Below are 17,075 nucleotides of genomic sequence, written 5' to 3' on the forward strand. Positions count from 1 at the left end.
CTAATTTAAGTCTAAACTCTTTATTTTAGAAAATCAGTAACAGCAACTAATTAGCACATCTCATTCTGGATGTATTTGCCAACCAATTTCAGAGACTCATTTGCCTGTTAAGAGATTTTATTGAACACCAGCACCACAGTCTCTCCTTTTTTTCTAGTAAACAGCTCATGCTTATTATCTTATTACAGGAATGCCACTGGTTAAATCAGGCTCTGAATATAAATAGCCATATTACTGCCATCAGGCATCAATGTTTATTTAGTGGCTGTGAGTCATGCATACCTCTTTGATCGGGTTTGGAATGAGCTGTTGCAGTTTTTGTTCAAAAAGGTTATTTGCAAAGGCTACAGAAGTATCAGTTAGATTAAACATGAAATTAATCAGTGTGGAATTTTATCAGCCATTTCTGCCACCAAACACCAGGTGTCAAGAGCATGTGCAAATGAGGGCTGAACATAATGAAGCTGGGGGACAGCTTGGTAGGGAGATCAGAAAGGATTCCAAGAGGTGTACCATGCTCAGAGACGAAAGATGGAGGGAGCGAGAGAGGGAGGGAGGGAGGAAGGAAACGTTGGAAGCATAGTAAATCATCTGGAACTCCTTGGCAGTTTCACATAGCATATCATATATCCCAGTATATGGAATGCAAGTCAGATGAACCGAATTAACTTGAGCTCTGCCCTGCCCACTGATCTTTGGAAAACTACTTAATGCATACACATAATGCATAGCATACATGAATTACAAAGCTACATACATAACGTAATACATATACATATATATTTGTATATGTACACAACCCACTTGCCAATGCAGGAGACAGAGAGAGATGTGGGTTCGATCCCTGGGTTGAGAAGATCCCCTGCAGGAGGGCATGGCAACCCAGTCTAGTATTCTTGCCTGGAGAATCCCTTGGACAGAGGAGTCTGGCAGGCTACTGTCCATGGGGTTGCAAAGAGTCAGACATGACTGAAGCAACTTAGCATATATACACAGACACATATAACATATATATGTCTTTAGATTAAGCATGTCTTTAGACTAAAAATATCAGAGAGAGATTGACCCAAGATAGCTTTCAGATGGTTTTAGTTGATGAAACTCTTTTGGTGGAGGAGGCTTTCAACTAGAGGGCTTACTCAAACTGGATCCATCCATTTGTCCAGCATTGAGTGGGTACATCAGCTTGTCAGGCACATGTGCCGAGAGAGGCCTGTGAATAATTATAACATACAATGTTTAGTACTATGATGACTGCCACCATAAATTCCTGGTGACCTCATTCTCAGCCTGGACTTCATCACTGCTCAGCAGTTCTATAGCATTCTACTGAGTGCTTCTCCCAGCCAATGTCCCCACTGTCTATTTCTAACATTCCCCACTCTCATCGAGCTTCTGACTCTTAGCTTCCAGTTCCTCTTTCTCTCAGTAGATGATCTGACCTTCCCTACAGTGAAAATAAATTTTACCTACATTCACACTTATATTCTCCGTCTCCCTCATTCTCATCACAGGGAATGCCTTTTCTCTTAGACAATTGTTATACCTCTGATTTGGATGCCATTTCTTTTCAGTCGTTTCTTCATCCAGAATCTTCCATTCTTTCCTCTCAACTAGGTCTTTCTCATTAGCAAATAAAAATGCTTAGTCTTTCTAAATTTAGAAAACCCTCCTTTGAAGAATTACAGAACCAACTGGAAAACAAGGTTTAAAATGGCAATAAGTACATATATATCAATAATTACTTTAAATGTCAATAGCCTAATTTTGTGATCAAAAGCCATAGGATGGTATGTTGAGTGCTAAGTTGCTTCAGTTGTGTCTGACTCTTTGTGACCCTATGAACTGTAGCCCCCCAAACTCCTCTGTCCATTAGGATTCTCTAGGCAAGAATACTGGAGTGAGTTGCCATGCCCTCCTCCAGGGGATCTTCCCAACCCAGGGAATGAACTTGCGTCTCCTGGGTCTCCTGCAATGGGCAAGCAGGTTCTTCACCATTAGGCTACCTGGGAAGCCCCATCGAGTGGCAGATGGGATTAAAAGACAAGAAACTACAATCTGCTGCCTACAAGAGACTCACTTTAAGGTAAAAATGAAACTGAAAGTGAGGGGATGGAAAAAGATATTTTATGCAAATAGAAACAGGAAAGTGGGGGTAGCAATACTCATATCAGAAAAATAGACTTTAAACAAAACCCATAAAGAAAGATAAAGAAGGACAGTATATAATGATAAAAGAACTAATACAAGAAGAGGATCTTATACTTGTTAACATCTATGCACCCAATATAGGAGCACCTAAATATATAAAACAAATATTAACAAACATAAAGGAAGAAATCGACAGGAATATAATAACAGTGGTAGATTTTAACACCTCACTGACATCAATGGACAGATCTTCCAGACAGTAAATCAATAAGGCAACAGAGCTCCTAAATGACACAATAGAACAATTAGACTTAATTGGTGTCTATAAGATACTACATACAAAAAAACCCAGAATACACATTCTTTTTAAGTTTGGATGGAATGTTCTCTAGGATAGACCACATACTAGGTTACAAAAACAAGTCTCAATAAATTTAAGAGGACAGAAATTATTTCAAACATCTTTTCTGACCACAAGAGTATGAAATTAGAAGTCAATCACAGAAGGAAAAACAGAAAGAGAACAAATACATGGAGACTAAGTCACATGCTACTTAAAAACCAGTGGGTCAACAATAACAGAAGAAATCAGAGAATACCTGAAGACAAATGACAGTGAAAATACAACCTTACAAAATCTACAGAATGCAGCAAAAGCAGATCTAAGAGGGAAGTTCATAGTAATACAGGCCTTCTTCAAGAAACAAGAAAAATCTCAAGTAAGCTACCTAGTCTACCACCAAAAAGAATTCAAAATAGAAGAGCAAATAAAACTCAAATTCAGCAGAAGGAAAAAATAATAAAGATCAGAGAGGAAAAAAATTATATAGAGACCAGAAAAAAATAATTAAAAATATCAATAAAACCAAGAATTGTTTTTTTAAAAAGTTAAACAATTTGAAAAACCTCTAGTCAGGCTCACCAAGAAGAAATGAAAGAGAAGAAATAACATCTGACACTGCAGAATTACAAAAAATCATAAGAGAATACTCTGAATAGTTGTATGCCAACAAACTGGACAACCTAGAAGAATCAGACAAGTTTCTGGAAACATACAGCCTGCCAAAACTGAGATAACAAGAAATGAATCATTTGAATAGACCAACTACTAGAAGTGAAATTTAATCTGTAGTAATAATTAAAATAGAAACTCCCTGCAGACAAGAGTCCCAGACCAACTGAATAGGTTCATTGGGGAATTCTACCAAATGTACAAAGAGCGTATACTTATCCTTCTCAAATTCTTCCTAACAATCAAAAAAGAGGGAACACTCCCAAATTTATTCTGTGAAGCCACCATCACCCACCCTGATACCTAAACCAAACAAAGACATTACAAAATTAAGAAAAAAAAATTATAGGCCAATATCTTTCATGAGTACAGATGCAAAAATCATCAAAAAAATATTTGGAAACCAAGTCCAACAGCACATAAAAAGGATCATACACCATGATAAAGCTGGATTCATCTAGGGTCACAAGGATAGTTCAACATATGCAAATCAATCATGATACACCACATGAACAAAAGGAAAGACAAAAAACACATGATCATCTCAATAGATGCAGAAAAAGGATCTGACAAAATTCAACATCCATTCTTATTAAAAACTTACCAAAATGGGTATAGCGAGAAAATAGTTCAACATAATAAAAGGCATTTATGACATACCCATAGCCAACTTAATACTCAGTGGTGAAAAACTGAAAGCCTTCCTACTGTATTTGGGAACAAAACAAGGATACCCACTCCCGCCACTTCTATTCAACATAGTAATGGAAGTCCTAGCCACAGCAATCAGATAAGAGAAAGAAAAGTATACAAAGTGGAAGAGAAGAGGTAAAACTATCACTTTTTGAAGGTGACATGATACTCTATAAAAAACCTTAAAGTTTCCACCCCAAAACTATTTGAACTAATAAATTCAGCAAGGTAGCAAGATACAAGATTAATATACAGAAAGCTGTTGCATTTCTTTACACTAATGATATAATATCAGGAAGTAAAACAGCCTGATTTAAAATCACATCAAAAAAAGAAAATATCTAGGAATAAACTTATCCAAGAAGGTAAAAGATCTATACACTGAAAACTGTAAAACACTGATAAATTGAAGATGATTCAAAGAAATGGAAAGATAATGCCATACTCTTTGATAGGAAGAATTCATATTGTTAAAATGGTTATATTACTCAAAGCAGTCAACAGATTGGAACAACAAAAGACCTAGAATTGCCAAGGTAGTCCCAAGTTAAAAGAACAAAACCAGAGGCATAACCCTCCCAGACTTCAGATTATACTACAAAGCTACAGGAATCAAAACAGTGTGCTATTGACACAAAAACAGACATACAGATCAATGAAACAGAATAGAGATCCCAGAAATAAACCCACACTTAATGTTCAATTAATCTCTAACAAAGGAGGTAAGAATATACAATGGAGAAGAGTCTTTTCAACAAGCGCTGGGAAAGCTAAACAACTACATGTAAATCAAATAGAACACTCCCTCACAGCATATACAAAAATAAATTCAAATGGTTTAAAGGCCTAAATATAAGACATGCCAATACAACATTGTAAACCAATTATACTTTAATAAAATAAATTAACAAAAATGAGACATGACACCAAAAAGACATGCTAATCAAAACATTCTTAGACATTAATTATAGCAATATTTTCTTAGATCCATCTCCCAAAGCAATAGAAATAAAAGCAAAAATAAACAAATGGGACATAAAGGGTTTTGCATAGCAAAGGAAGCCATTAGCAAAATGAAAAGACAAGGTATGGAATAAGAGAGAATATTTGCAAGTGGTGTGGCCAATAGGGGGTTAATACCACAATTATACAAACAGCTCATACAACTCAATGTTGAAAAAATACACAACCCAATCAATAAATGGACAGAAGGTCTGAAAAAATATTTCTCCAAAGAAGATATACATATGGTCAACAGTAATATGAAAAGATGCTCAACATCACTAATTATTAGAGAAATGCAACTCAAAACCCACAATGAGGTATCACTTCACACTAGTCAGAATAGCTATCATCAAAAGTCTACAAATAATAAATTCTAGAGAGGGTGTGGAGGAAAGGAAACCCTCCTCCACTATTGGTGCAGCCACTACGAAGCAGTATAGAGTTTTCTAAAAAAAGCTAAAAATAGAGCTACCTTATCATCCTGCAATCCCACTCCTGGTTATATATCCAGAAAGGACAAAAACTAATTTGAAAGGAGACATGCACTCTAATGTTCATAGCCACACTATTTTACAATAGCCAAGATATGGAAACAACCCAAGTGCCCTTCACTAGACAATTGGCTTAAGAAGATGTGGTATGAAGTAAAATATTTCCCAGCCAGGCTGAAAGAGCACAGGAAGCTAGCTGGCCTTGTTGGCCCTTAAATCGCATACTGAATGGCTTGGCCCCAGCTACCCTTGCCGAGCCGCGCAAAGAAGGATGCTCCTGGCTCTCGTCGGCTTCCCAGGTCTGCTTGCTTTCTTTTCCCGAAGGTGGACCCTTACGTTCACCGTCCGGAGCCTGCGGCCGCCGGGAAACCCAAACCCCCAATGTCCGGAGAGTAACCGGAAGTGCCCTCCCAGGCGGAGGGGCAGCGCCGGCTGCAGCCGGGGAGAGGTAAGAATTGAGTATTAATAACTATGGACTGGAGACCTTTTGGAGCCAAAAGGAAGACAGTCTTGAGTCTTTCTTGTTATGGGTTGTAAATACCACATAAAGAATGAGTGCATGTGATGCTGGAAACTTGTAGAGAAGAACTACTCATGACTGAAGGGCCTAAAACAGATGTATCTTTCGAGTTCTTATCGAGAAAATGACTATGAAGAAAATAATGGGTCAGGAAGACCAGTGGAAAACTCCCTAGGAGAAAGCCATGGAAAATGTACACTTCAGAAGAGAGATATAATCAGAGAACTCAAAAAAGGAAAATATATCATGTATGCCCTCAGAAGGGTAAAAAGATTTTTATTCATGTGCATGAGATTACTCAAATAGATGATCAGATATACCAGTGCCTTGAACGTGAGCAAAACTTTTGTGAGAACTTAGCTCTTATTATGTGTGAGAGAACCCACACTGGGGGGAGAAACCTTATAGATGTGATATGTATGAGAAAACCTTCATCCACAGCTCAGATCTAATTTCACATCAGAGGATCCACAGTTATGAGAAACCTTATAAATGTAGCAAATGTGAGAAGAGCTTCTGGCACCACTTAGCCCTTTCAGGACACCAGAGAATGCGTGCAGGTAAAAAATTCTATACATGTGATATCTGTGGCAAGAATTTTGGTCAGAGCTCTGATCTGCTTGTCCACCAGCGAAGCCATACAGGCGAGAAACCTTATCTCGTGTAGTGAGTGTGATAAATGCTTCAGCCGAAGTACAAACCTCATAAGGCACCGAAGAACTCACATGGGTGAGAAACCATTTAACTGTCTAGAGTGTGAAAAAGCTTTTAGTGGGAAATCTGATCTTATTAGCCACCAGAGAACTCATACTGGTGAAAGACCCACAAATATAATAAGTGTGAGAAAAGTTACCGACACCTGTCAGCCTTCATTGTTCATAAGAGAGTACATACTGGGGAGAAACCTTATAAGTGTGGTGCCTGTGAGAAGTGCTTTGGCCAGAAATCAGACCTTATTGTCCACTAGAGAGTCCACACAGGTGAGAAGCCGTATAAATGCTTGGAATGTATGAGAAGTTTTACCCCGAGTGCCAACTTCATCAGGCACCAGGCAACTCACACTCACACGTTTAAATGCCTTGAATATGAGAAGAGCTTCAGCTGTAGTTCAGACCTTATTGTACATCAAAGAATTCACATGGAAGAGAAACCACATCAGTGGTCTGCATGTGAGAGTGGCTTCCTCCTAGGCATGGACTTCGTTGCCCAACAGAAAATGAGAACTCAGACAGAGGAGCTGCATTATAAATACAGTGTCTGTGATAAAAGCTTTCACCAGAGCTCAGCCCTTCTTCAACATCAGACAATCCACATCGGTGAAAAACCATATATCTGTAATGTGGCTGAGAAAGGTCTTGAGCTCAGCCCTCCCCATGTATCCGAAGCCTCACAGATGTCTTGACCAGACAAGAAGTTATTATACCATAAACAAACAAACAAACAAAGATGTATTTACAATGTAAGAAAACTCATTTAAGATGGAGAACTCAAAGCAAATCTCGATTTTCCTCAGAGCTCAGATTTTATTGGGGACCAGAAAATCTGCAGTTATAGGAACTTGAGAAATGGTTTGACCAGAGAGCTGTCTTTACAGAATCGTATCAATCACTCCAGTGAGAAACCTTACAAATGCCCTGAGTTTTTTGAAAACCTTCAGTCCAAGCTCATGTCTGATCACCCACAAGAGGAATTATACAGGTGGGAAACTTACAGGTTCGGTGAATGTGAGAAAGCTCTTTAGCAATGCTCACTTCTCCTCATTCCAAGAGAATTCAGAACTGAGGATGATATTTTTTTAACGCCCTGTGAAACAGTGCTTCAGACAGTATGCATTCCTCATTGGACGTCAGAAAGCCCCACTGGAAAGAAACCCCAACAGTTGTGAAAAAAGCCTCCTAACATAACTGTGACTTTATTACCTATCAGAGAAGCCATACAGGTGAAAATTTGTGTATTTGCCTTGAATATGGCAAAAGCATTAAGTGGAGAGCCTTCTTGGGTTTGCAACCCCCCTCCCTCCAAAAAAGAAAATCTGATGAAGGACCTTATGAATTCTCTGAATGAGAAAACTTCTGTCAATGATGAGTTCTTGTACACCAAGGAACTTGTATAAGTGAAAGACCCTATAAATAACCCTAAGTCTGGGGGAGAAAAAACATTCCTTGCAGGAAATCTCTACCATTGGGCCCCAAAGAAACTACCCTGGAGAGCGTTTTGTAGACCTCTATAGAGGTCTAACTGTGAACTGTGTGCATTTAACAGGTATGAGAAGAACTGTTCTCATAGTTAGTTGACCCCTGTAGTAGAGATGACTTTTAATGGAGTTGACATTCAAACAGTTTTGTTTAGATACCCAGAAACTTGTTCTGGGAAGAGCTAGGGCAGGTCAGAGTAGGCCTGATGGGTAACTCAGGTAAAGATGCTTTTCTTTTATCTGAACCACTGAATGATTGCTTTACTTTCAGTTTTTAAAATTTGGAACTCCAATAAAAGAAAGGACTGTAATTGAGGGAAAAAAAAAAAGAAACTTCTCAGCTTCTACTCTATGTTGTGTAATGTTCTCTGGGAGACTTTGATACACAGATTTGCATGCAGGTGGCCACTCTTAGAAACCACCCTGGGAGTGGGATGAAGGAGACAGGACTGGCAGTGTGGTTTCATATTGACATCATCCAGTTCTAGGAAACTCTGAGCTGGGATGACCTTGCAGAAATGACCTGAACTGAGGCAAAGAGGACAGGCCTTTGCAATCCCACATCAATCTGTCACTGCATGCAGATGATAGGTGCATAGACTTGGGTAAGTTAGTTTCCTCTGATAGTAGGTCATTCTTGAAGAGGAATTTGGCCATGGCCACCAGCAGGCAACAATTCTGACGGCTGGGGGAGTGAGTGCTTCATTCCCAGAGAGGGTTTCTGGGGGGCACACCCTAGAACACACTGTGTGCTCACTACCTGGTCTTCTCTAACCTGGCTTTTCTCTCTCTTGAGCTCTAGACTCTGTCAACATTCAACTGCCTGTTGGAGATTTCCATATGGACATCTCTTAAGAGCCAGTGAAACTATTCAAAATGGAATTCTCACCTCCTACCTCTCCACACATTCCTTCCTTAGGGTTTGTTTGTTTTGGTAAACAGAAGACAGGAGATAACTTGTGAGATGAAGTCCCTCTTTTTCTTTCTGTGGATTGCTTCAGGTTATGTTTGTTCTTTGTAGCTCTTGTAAGGAGTCCTGTGTGAAAAAAAAAAAAGTACTACTGAGTGACCCACTATCTCTCTTTCTATGTTCTGTCATGAACCAGGAGCCACGGTGGCCATGCAACACACTGTCATTGCATAGCTGTCTTGGTTCGCTTCCCTTTTTCCTCATCCTCAGTTCTTTGGGGTTACATCTAGCAAATCAATTGCTGTGGCCTTAACTCTGGTCTCAGGCCTTGCATTTTGAGGAGCTGGGAAAAGATACCACCTTTCCCCTAATGTCCTATTTCCAGTGGTCATATCAATTCTCACTTCTGATAACTCTTCAGTCTGTCCTTTCTTCAACACCTCTGTCGCCACTGCCCTAGATCAGGCACTGTGAAGTCCGCCTGGATCATGACATCAGCCTCCTAATTGTTCCTAGGCATGCTTTCCTATATGCTATGCACCGCTCAGTAGCCTGACACATAGTAAGAACTTAATAAATGTTGGTTGCAAGAGTGAAGGAATAACTGAACAGGTGTATCACAGGGTGCTGCGTATTGTAACTGGGCTACCTTAGAAAAGAAAACACTGATGTATGTTAAGAAGAGTTTTTCATAGCTTGTGATAGCCCACACACTTCCTTTCTTCCTCTATGCTTGTTCTTCCACAATTTCATGAGTTCTTAGGAGGCTTCAGTGAGTATTGCATGTGAAGATCTTTGAGCTGTGCTTAGGAACATATTAAGCACAAAATAAGTTTCAGCTATCATATCATCCTCATTATTATCTGCTCTTGAATGTTTTTTCTATTTCCTTTCCCCCTTCTTCTGAGGGTTAAAATAGTTTAAAAATATTTCATTCAAAATTGAATAAATTCCATTTTCTGTATATATTTTGTTTTTCCAAATACAATAGAAATCTTAAGTGGTCATCAACCTAAAAACGTACTGTTGAAAGAGTTATTTAGTATTTGAGCAATATATTTTTGTGGATACAAAAGAGAACTTAAACCTTGAGATTTAAAAATTATTCTTCAATTTAGAAAAGTTAAAAAATAAAAATAAATCTACTTTTCCTGAAGCATTCAAGTTCAAATTACATTTCTTATTTTATTAATAAACATAATAAATCCAGGGGGTTATTTGATTATTTGATTGAGTAGCTGAACAGGCCAAATTGCCTTAAACTGTTTGTCTTGTTTATATCTTAATTTATGAAATTCCCTTGAACATCTTAGGCTTTATTTATAATTGACTAAATCTCATTTTTTTAAAGCACTTTGACTGCCTAACCTACCTATCCAAACCTTCCCATTCTAATAAATCTAATTAAATTAATGAATATGGTGCTCTCAAGTTAATCATGTACACTCCAATTTTGTTTACAAACTTTGCATAATTCTCTTTATCTTTCAATTGTAAATCTAAGTCTAAAATTAACTCAGTTATATGTTTTAAGTCCATGGGATTGCAAAGTTGGATACGACTGAGACTGAGCGACTGAAAAACAAATACATTTTAAGTTAGAATGAAAGTCCAAATCTATCAAATTTCCTAAAATTTCTTAAAAGTACCAAATACTTAAAATATAAAATATACAGAGATCATTCCTAACTGTCTGAAAAAAAACATTCACAGCATGGTTTGGTTTATTTCATCTTCTCTATAATTTTAAACATTCCAGAGTTTACAGTTTTTACTGTTTCAAGCACGTTGGGGTTGCTTTTGACTGAGAGTTTTGGCTGGGAAAGTTGTAAGTTCTGAATGCCAGGATGCTCCGCCTATGCACCGAAAGAGATGCTGAGCACCTTTTAAATAGTCACAGTGATGACAAGTGACTCCTTATATATGTTCTACAAACAGGGGTATTTTCACAGCTGACCTTCTAGTTTCAAATTAGACCCTTATTGAATTCTTTCTTCTGATTTAAGCCTGCAGCTCTGGCTAGTTTACTCCTGATTGGAATTAATTAATCTGTTTACCACTGGTTAATTTGAATTTTTTTCCCATTTACTCTCATGTTTGAATATTGGCCACAATCCTAAAGATACTCATACTATCAGGCACATTCTCATTATTTGTGGGAAAGATGAAGAAAAAAAATTACTGAGCATAATTTGTGTTCTATACATGTCAGTTTATATGTGTGTCTATATATAACTATATATATATATATATAACTATAACTATATATATACTATATATATATATACTATATATATAACTATATATATATATAACTATATACTCTTTTTCACAATTATATGATGTAGGCATAATGATGTTCATTTGACAGATAAGGAAACCGAGGCTTAGAAAATTAGGGAGTAATTTTTAAGTTTCAGAACAAGGATGCAAACTGAGTCATGACTCTGTAACCCACAGGCCATATTCTCTAGGGAATTTTGTGTAAGCTTCCTGAGATTTCTAGCTAGAAAAGAAGCTTGGTCACATTTGCAGAAGCCTCTTGGGGTTGTCTTTTTATTCTTATTTTTGTCATAGTATAGGTAGAACATCTAATTTTAATGGAAAACAGAGTGAAAGAATCATCAAGATATGTTGGAGTGAAGTTAGTCTAGGAATGCTCCCTATTTGGTGGGTTTAAAAAAATTGTTAACAATTTTTATACAATTTCAAAGTTTACTTTTCATTTACAGTTATTTCAAAATATTCTCTGTGTTGTACAATATATCCTCAAGTCTATTTATTACCTAATAGTTTGTACCTTCCACTCCCCTGTCTCCGTATTGACTTTCTTCCCTCCTTTCTCTCTACTGATAACCACTGGTTTGTTCTCTACATCTGTGAGTCTATTTCTTTTTCTGTTATTTCACTATTTTATTTTTTAGATTCCACATATAAGTGATATCATACAGTGTTTTTCTTTCTTTGTCTGACTTACTTCACTTAAGCATGATGCCCTCCAAGTCCATCCATGTTATGCAAATGGCAACATTTTGTTCTTTTTCATAGTTGAGTAGTATTCCATTGCACATAAATTCCACATCTTCTTCTCCGTTCATCTTTTGATGGACACTTAGGTTGTTTCCATGTCTTGGCAATTGTAAATAATGCTGCTATAAACCTTAAGGTGCCTGTTATCTTTTTGGATTAGTTTTTTTTTAATTTTAATTTGGCATTGTCTTTTTAAAAAGGTATTTTTCCTACTTTTTGTAACAAAGCAGTCATGAACAGTTTGGGGTTATGACTATGAGTTAGGCATTTGAGACTTGCTCTTCCCTTCTATAAGGATCATATGTTAGTGGGCCAGCTAGTTACCTCATAGACAGTGGCCTGAGGGCTTCAAGGTAGGAGACTAGAATTCTTTAGGACAAGTTCTTGTCTGAGGTTGTCTTTAAGTCTCAGGGCTTTCCTGTTACCCAGCTGGTAATTCTCAAGCTCTACACAAAAGCCAAGAACAATACCTGATAGCTTTGATTTGGCTACGGGAATGCCCAGGAGTTTTCTTCTTTCCTTCCTTCCATTCTCCCTCCCTCCCTCTCTCCCTTTTTCTCTCTCTTCATTCTACCGTGGTTTGATTATCAAAGCAGAAAAATTTGAAACGGACATAATGCTCTTATCTCTAGACTTTCAGGACCCCCTTCAGAGAGCAGAAAATAATGAGTAGAGGAGTCTATGTTCTCTGAAGTGGTTGCCTTCTCTGTCTACATCCTAAGGTTGAGTCACAGGTCTTGTCTTAGGGAAGGACTGGAGAAAGTGAGGCCATGAGATTCCAGGCCATTGTCAGCATCGGGGACCTCTTGGTGTGCATCACAGGAGAGATGGTTATGTCTTGGAACCAACCAAAGACTCGAAGGCCTGTGGGAGAGCTTACAGATTACCTGGACTAAGAAAGAGTGTAACTTCATTTTATAGGCAGGAAATAGGCCCACAGAGTTAAGTAGCTTGCCCAACGTCACAAACTTTGTGTCCATCAGTTCTATATAATGTGACTTATAAGTAAAAAACTCTTCAGAAGTAATCCATATTGAAACTCCTCCATTCAGGTGGGTGTCATCCTGCCCAGCTGTCTACCTAATTTTAGCAAGTGCCATGGCTAGAACTTTTCTGAAATTCTCTTATCAAAGGGGAGCTGAAAATTTGCTTTTGCTGGTTTGTGTAGTCATTCATTTTTTCATTTTAATAATACATATTTTCTGATTTTTTTTTTTAGACTTGAATCTTATACATACTCTTTTACCAGCACAGGTTGCCTTTTTTTTTTTTTTTTTTTTTTAGATAGGTTTCTGTGTAAATAATTAGGCTGGGTTTTCTTTGGTTACATTTTAGTTTGAAGGATGAACCCTAATTAACTTAATTGGACTTCTGTGTTTTGTAAGCCTCCTAGAGCACCCATTTCTACCCAGATTAATCCAATCTATTATGTTAGTATTTCCCAAACTGATAAATAATCACCAAGGGCACTTGTTATGCATATTCAAACACACCCTGGCCTCAAAAACCAGACTCTCCACGTGACTGAAAAGCCAAAATTTTAACAATTTTACATGGATGCAAATTTTGGAAAATGATGATTCTGTGTTAGTTTTGGGAGTTTAACTCTCTGCTGGCATCTTCATCCCAAATCCTCTTACACGTGGATTATCCCTAGACTCTGAGAGCAATGCCAACACAACTTCTTGGTCTACAGCCAAATCATTGGAATAAATATACAGCTTCCTAACACAGGCAATTCGTCAACATGCGGGTGTCTACTCTGAAGGGGAGAGGGCTCCTCAAGAAGATTAGGTATGTGTATGCCAAGTCACAGTACTTTATAGTGACAGCCATTCTTCACGAAATGCAGGAGGAGATGGGTGGTCAGTTCTCCCTGCTGCCATTCCAGAGTTGGATGACAAAGGCAGTCAGTCCTTTGGTCATCAAGATCTGTTGACCAGAGCACTTAATCAAACACCAAGGCTGATTCAATGACACCAGTAGTTCGGTGTTGCTCTGAACAGACTGTCCTCCCTGTTGGGACTGCTTATCATCCTGTTTACCTTTCATTCTTACCATGAGGGCTGTCTGCTTCAGCTTCTCATGAATTTACTGTTTTGATTTCCATCTCTTATCTTGGAACATCTTGCCCTTCGTTCTTTAACACTTAAAACTTAACGAACGTGATTATTAAAGTGAATGATTACTCTCAGCAAGGCACACTGTGGGGTGGTGGAGCAGGATGGAAATCTACTAAGAAAAATAAATACTTACTCAGCCAAGTTGTCGAGACTATAAAAATGCTTAAGCAACAGTTCCTGCTCTAAAGGAACTTAAGTTCACTAGGGGGATAAGACAAATAAATAACCCTTAAAACTTGGCAATGTGAATAGCCAAGAAAAGGCAGGTATAAAGCAAGCATTTTTGTTATGGAAATTAACAGTTTGGTACTGATGTAGGAATAGAGATATTAATGAACTTGAATAGTGGGTGTAGAAATAGTCCCAAGCATATAAAAATAGTTAATATTTGATAATAATCTCATTTCAAATTGGTGTGGAAAATATTGATTAGTCAATAAATTATAGTGGGACACCTGTCAAGACTTCTGTCAGGACACCTTACATCAAATTAAAAAGAGACATTAATTTGGAATTCATAATAGAATTGTAAGTGGCCCATAGGCAAATAAAAAATATAGTTCAATAATAAAAGAAATGCGAACTAAAGCTTTCTTTTTGCCTATGTGGTTGAAAAATGTATTTTTTAATTGGTAAAATGCCCAGTAAGATTTGCTGTAAATGGAGTATAAATTGGTAAATACTTTCAGGAACAGCTTGGCGACATCTGTTTAAAATGGAAGTGTGGATTTTCTGTGATTCAAAAAGTCTATGTTTACAAAATTACAGGTTTTACTTAAATAACTGTGAAAAGGTGTACAAGGCCATTCACTGCAGAACTATTAATTACTATATGAAATGCTGGCAAAAGTCAATAAGGTTAAATAGAGTATAGTATATTCATATGATAGGATGCTCTGATCTGATGTGAACTGTGATGGGTATTTGCTTCATTGAAATTTTTTCAATGGAAAAATCATAAAAACTGATAGATACATACCTTAAGCTAAATTTTCACTGAAACTATCTAAATTTGAATTATTTATTACTCTTTTGCTAAGACAAGGTTTCTCTGAACAAGGGTTTTTGCTGAGTAGAGTTCTGTTCACCTTGCTTGCATAAGCTACACCTGCGATGTCCCTGTTCACTGGCCCAATTTTGTCTTCTTCCACCTCACTTAAACTGGCCTCTTCTCTGTCACTCCAGGTGGTAAACTTTTTCCCATTGCACAGCCTCTGTACTAGTTATTCTCTCTTCTTTCTTTTTCCTGCCTCTCTGCATCAGTGGTTGTTTATCTTTTCTAAAAATTAATTAGTTAATTTGTTTTTTATTAAAGTAGAGTTGATGCATAATGTTATATAAATTATAGGTGTACAATAGAATGATTCACAATTTTTAAAGATCAAACTTCTTAAACAGTTATTATAAAATATTGATTACATTTTATAAGATATATTATTTTAATATACAGTATATTATAAAATATATATTTTGTTGTACAATACATCCTTATAGTTTATTTAATACATAATGATTTGCACCTCTTAATCCCCTACCCTATATTTTGCTTCCCCACTTCCCTCTCCCCACTGCTAACTGCTAGTTTGTTCTCTATATCTGTGAGTCTATTTCTATTTTGTTATATCCACTAGTTTGCTGTATTTTTTTGGATTCCACATATAAGTGATATCATATTGTCTTTCTCTGTCTGACTTACAGCGCTTTTTACTTAAAACCCTCCAAGTCCATCCATGTTGCAAAAGGCAAAATTCCATCCTTTTTTATGACTGAGTAGTATTCCATTGTACATTATGTACCACATCTTTTTTATCCATTCATCTGTCGATGGAGACTTAACTTTGCTTCCATATCTTGGTAATTGTAAATAAGGCTATGAATGAAGTACATGTATCTTTTCATATTAGTGTTTTTGTTTCTTCCCCCAGATATATAATGGATGGCTCTTCTTCATATTTTCAATTTCAATCTAAATGTCACTTCAAGGTCAGCTTCTCTGATGACCCTCCTAAATTGCAGTTAGGACAATTTTCCTGCAAGTAACAGAGATTTTAGTTTGAATTGACTTATATTATAAAAAGGAGGTTTGTTGTCTCACATAACTAAATGATGTGTCATAGATCTGGCCACAATTCAAGCAAAATGATGAAGATCTGTTTTCCATTTTTTACTCTATTTCCTTAAAGTCAGCATGATTCTTCTCTTCTTCCCAGAGACTGTCAACAACTCATCCAGAGTCTGGAAATTGAGTCAAAAATACACATTGACCCAATAATCCTGATATGGGTCTTGCGCTTATTTATCTTAGGTCATTTTTGCAGAAGTAGAATCCAAGTAAGTGATTCAGGAGGTAAGAGCTCTTTGAGAAATACCTGTGAGATATCAAGTACCTTTCTAACTACAGTAGTATAAAACTAGAAATGAGTAACAGGGAAAACACTGGAAAATGTGTGGAAATTAAACAACACATTCTTAAACAACCAATGAGTCAAAGGAGAAATCAACAGGAAAAAAATTTTAAACTATCTTGAACCAAAGGAAATTGGAAACACAGTATACCACAACTTATGGGATGCAGCAAAATTCTAAGATATGAGTTTATAGTGATAAACACTTACATTAAGAAAAAAGAAAGATCTTTTTTTTTTGCTTTTTAAATTTTATTTTATTTTATTTTTTTTTTTCATTTATTTTTATTAGTTGGAGGCTAATTACTTTACAATATTGTAGTGGTTTTTGTCATACATTGACATGAATTAGCCATGGATTTACATGTATTCCCCATCCCGATCCCCCCTCCCACCTCCCTCTCGACCCGATCCCTCTGGGTCTTCCCAGTGCACCAGGCCCGAGCACTTGTCTCATGCATCCAACCTGGGCTGGTGATCTGTTTCACCCTAGATAATATACATGTTTCGATGCTGTTCTCTTGAAACATTCCCACCCTCG

General features: G+C 37.1%; 1 protein-coding gene and 1 pseudogene across 2 annotated transcripts in view; both read left to right on the plus strand.

The window, feature by feature from the left end:
- Nucleotides 1-17,075, plus strand: part of EGLN3 (egl-9 family hypoxia inducible factor 3) — a 392,726-nt gene that overhangs the window by 226,269 nt on the left and 149,382 nt on the right. The window lies entirely within an intron of this gene.
- LOC110122894 (zinc finger protein 322-like) lies at nt 1,925-8,399 on the plus strand (annotated as a pseudogene).

This window comes from Odocoileus virginianus, chromosome 16 (assembly GCF_023699985.2).
Source record: "Odocoileus virginianus isolate 20LAN1187 ecotype Illinois chromosome 16, Ovbor_1.2, whole genome shotgun sequence".
NCBI classification, from domain to species: domain Eukaryota; kingdom Metazoa; phylum Chordata; class Mammalia; order Artiodactyla; family Cervidae; genus Odocoileus; species Odocoileus virginianus.